Genomic DNA, 4,448 nt, shown 5'->3' on the forward strand with positions numbered 1-4,448 from the left:
AAGAAGACGGCATGTCGGCTCACAAACACATTGTGATCCTCTGAGACGTAAAAATTGTATCCTAATGACTCTTTAGGATATCCAATGAAACGAGCACTTATGGTCCTAGACTCTAACTTGTCCGCCTGTAGTCGCTTGACGTGGGCCGGACATCCCCAAATCTTGAGATGACCAAGACTCGGCTTCTTACCATACCATATCTCATACGGTGTGGTAGGAACGGATTTAGAGGGAACTCTATTCAATAAATAAATTGCGGATAATAAGGCATCTCTCCAAAAGAGACATAGGTAGATCAGTGAAGCTCATCATGGATCGAACCATATCCAATAGAGTCTGATTCCTCCTTTCTGACACCCCGTTGAGTTGAGGTGTACCCGGAGGCGTCCATTGTGAGACTATGCCATTCTTCTTGAGATAGTCCTGAAATTTTCCACTAAGGTATTCTCCTCCTCGATCTGATCGAAGAACCTTAAAGGTTTTTCCAGTCTGTTTTTCTACTTCATTTCTGAACTCTTTGAACTTTTCAAAAGACTCAGATTTGTATCTCATAAGATACACATACCCATATCGTGAATAGTCATCGGTAAAGGTAATGAAGTATGAATAACGACCCCTGGCTAGCACATCGAATGGGCCACAAATATCAGTGTGTACCAGGGTAAGTATTTCAGTGGTCCTCTCCCCATATCCTACAAAGGGTAATCTAGCCATTTTTCCTTGAAGACAGGACTCACAAACTGGATATGACTCGGAAGTCAATGGGCCAAGAAGCCCATCTTTCTCCATTTTGTTCATTCTGTCCTCTCCAATATGGCCAAGCCTGAGGTGCCACAAATACTTCTGGTTTATCTCATCTCTGGATCTTTTAGATCCTATGGCACTCACTACTTGCTCAGACACATTCACAGACACATCAATATGCAAGTGATAGAGACTATCAATCATGAAACCATGTGCAACTAATTTATTTCTGAAATAAATTGAACAGCAGTCTTTGTCAAAGGTCAAAATATGACCATCCTGTGCTAAACACGAAACAGAAATCAAATTCCTGCTAGCAGCAGGGACATAATAACAGTCTCTAAGCAATAAACTAAATCCAGACGGTAATCGCAGAGGGTAGGTGCCCACAGCTACAGCAGCAACTCTTGCCCTGTTGCCAACCCGAAGGGTCACTGCACCTTCCGCCAGCCTCCTACTTTCGTTTAGACCCTGCATAGTAGTGCACAGATGAGCACTAGAACCAGAATCTATAACCCAACTAGAAGTAGAAGAAACCGTAAGGTTAGTTTCAATTACGAGCAAGTCTAACATACCTTCAGAAGGTGTGTCCCTTTTGTTCTTCAGGCTCTCGAGGTATGAAGGGCAGTTTCTTTTCCAGTGGCCGTCGACGTTACAGTGGAAACATTTTTCCTTGTCATTAGCCTTTTTCTTATGAACTTCCTTCTTAGGCTTTTTGTCTTTCTTGTGCTTCTTTGCAGACTTCTTTTTCTTCCAAGTAGACTTTCTCTTGGAACCAGAAGTCAGCTCAGCAGCCAGAACAGAGCCCCTTGAACCTTTCAAGGCCCCTTCAGCAGTTATCAACATGTTCAACAACTCGGTCTTCGTGCATTCAATTTTATTCATATGGTAGTTTACTATAAACTGACCAACTGAATCAGAAAGGGATTGCAGGATCAGATCTATCTGCAGTTCCTTATGCATGGACATACCGAGCTTCTCAAGTTCCTCGAGGTTCTTGATCATAGTCAGACAATGATCTTGGACAGACTGCCCCTCGCGCATCTTTGCCTTGAAGAGCCTCTTGGACACTTCAAAGCGTGCAGTGCGGCTCTGCTCACCATACAACTCTTGCAGGTGAGCCAGTATTTTTCTAGCAGTCTTTATGTTCTCATGCTGGCATTGAAGTTCGTTAGTCATGGATGCCATGATGTAGCACTTGACCCTAATGTCGTCATCAGTCCACTTTTGATGCGTCTCACGCTGATCATCAGTAGGACGTGCTGGTAGCCTAGGGATATCATTCTCGAGCACATACCCTATTTTCTCACAATTCAGAACAATTTTCAGGTTCCTAAGCCCGTCTTTATAGTTGGTTCCGGTCAGTCTGTTGGTCTTAAGGATTCGGGTCAAAGGGTTTGAAGCTGACATTGTGATCTGTAGAGAGTAAAGATTCTAGTTAGACTTTGTACTTGAACTTAATTTGTTCTAGGGACTTTTAAAACAAATATGCTCCCACTATTTTCTCGAATCCCTCATACTCCCCTGATGGAGAAACGAAAATCCTACGCGACTAGGATTTCTAGTGGGTACTGCGGTCTCACCGATTTACATGCCGCCTCACCTAACAGTTATTGGTGACATATAAATGGATGAGTGTACAACTCTTGTACAATGCTTCTCAAGCATATTGCAGTGGTACTTGGTCTCTAAGTGATGAAGACCTCACCTAACAGTTATTGGTCCCATTACTTAGTTAAGTCAGACCCACCGTATAACCGCGGAAATAAAGTCGTCATTGGGTCCTCACCTAACAGTTATTGGTGCCCAACCCCACCTTTACCCCACAACATCTCATGTCTAATAGAGAGGTCCAGTCCCCCGATGCAACTTGCCCACTGTGTCCAGCCGAGACAAATCAACGCCGGAAAGACCTTAGCAGCTCTACTACGGTGGAAGACCTATGGACTTAATATTGCATAATCAAGTATTAGTGTTTGCAACTTGAGTTCTTCATAAGAGGTAATCGAACAATTGGCCAGGTAAGCAAGTGGGAGGCTCCCCTTACTCAGAGAGTAAGGTCCTAATTAAGTAACCACCTTATAGGCTTGCCTAGACACCAATTAGATCATTAATCTAATATGACTAACTCATGTTGGTTCACCCTCGACTGATTAGGGAGGTTTCGATTTAGGTCTCACTCGATCGCGTATTCACATCTCATGCAAATATAAGTCTACCCGCATAATCATAAGCATTAAACATCCAGGCATTTATCAAAAATAAAATTAAATGGTGATGATCATGGATCCAAGATGGGGTCATTTTACAAGCACATGCACGTCAATTGGTTTGATCGTCTTCAACTCTTGACTCGATCTTGATCCTCTAGGTCCAATTGTGATCAACTCCTTGATCCATCTTCAATCAATCCTTGATCTTGATCCGTACATGTTGAGCTTGTTGATGTACATATCGATCAACCATCGACGTGCAACACACATCACAGATTACATCCCAGATTGCTTTAAAAATTAAATAAAAATAAAAATAAAATTACAACCCTTTTTCATTGAGACACGCAGGTCTCTAATACATAAATTTAAGATGCACGCAGGCATCTGAAAATTAAAATTACATGCATCACAGAACATTTCAGCACATTCAAAGGGTCCATCCATGATCATCACCATACGCATCACATGCATAAAAATTATTTTCAGATCTGTAATTTAATTGATTATTCCATCTCATGACTTGCTGATCATGCTAGATTTGACTCTAAATATTTGTAATCACATTATCAAAGCTTTAGAATCATTAATCTAAGCATCTAAAAATTAGTATGCAGAAAAATCAGCAAGCTGAAAATTCTGCATACATAAATTTCAGCAAGCCTAATCCCTTAAATTTCAGATCTAAAATGCCTTGAAAAATTTAATTCTAATCTTAATCTACATAACCATGGCTCTGATACCACTGTTAGCATCCCACATATGCTATGAAAATTTCGAAATAATTTTCAGATTGCAGCGGAAAAAACTATGCGGGATCCATTCATCGCATGAACATCTTTTAAAATTTTTCGTTTGTAGATAGATTAGAATTAAATTATTTTAAACCATTTTAAAATCATTAAGAAGATTAGATCTTCACCTTGTGCGGGTAGATGGTCTTCGCAAATCTGATTTACGTGGTATTTGATCAAGGCTCAGTGGAAGCCGCACATGCGTCCGGCCTCTACGGGTATCCACACAGAGTAATGAGTCGATCGAAGCCTTTGGATCTCCCCGGGGTGCTAGCTCCCTTGCAGAGAAGGCTTTTGATGGCTGAAGTCTTTCTCCTTACAGCAATCAACACTTGGTTGCTTTCTCTTGAGGATGAGGAAGAGGAGAAAAAAAATAAAAATAAAAGGAAGCATACACTTGCAGCCTTTTATTTTTGGCGGAAGAAGGAAAGAAAAAGAGATGCACACGCCTCCCTTCTTTTCTTTGTTGGTGGCTGATGAAACCCCAAAAGAGGAGAGGGCTTCTCACGGCTCAAAGAAGGTTGAAAGGAGGAGAGGTACGGCTCAATCATAGAAATAATCCATCCATGCGGCAGCCCCCTTTTATTATGGTTTAAGATAAAGTTGGAGCTCCTAAAATTTAGGAGCTCCATCTTTATCCATTATTCAAGAGGAGGGGCGTGGGCCCCTCCTCCTTTTCATCCCGTGAAATGCCAAG

Source organism: Phoenix dactylifera, unplaced genomic scaffold, assembly GCF_009389715.1.
Source record: "Phoenix dactylifera cultivar Barhee BC4 unplaced genomic scaffold, palm_55x_up_171113_PBpolish2nd_filt_p 002088F, whole genome shotgun sequence".
Taxonomy (NCBI): domain Eukaryota; kingdom Viridiplantae; phylum Streptophyta; class Magnoliopsida; order Arecales; family Arecaceae; genus Phoenix; species Phoenix dactylifera.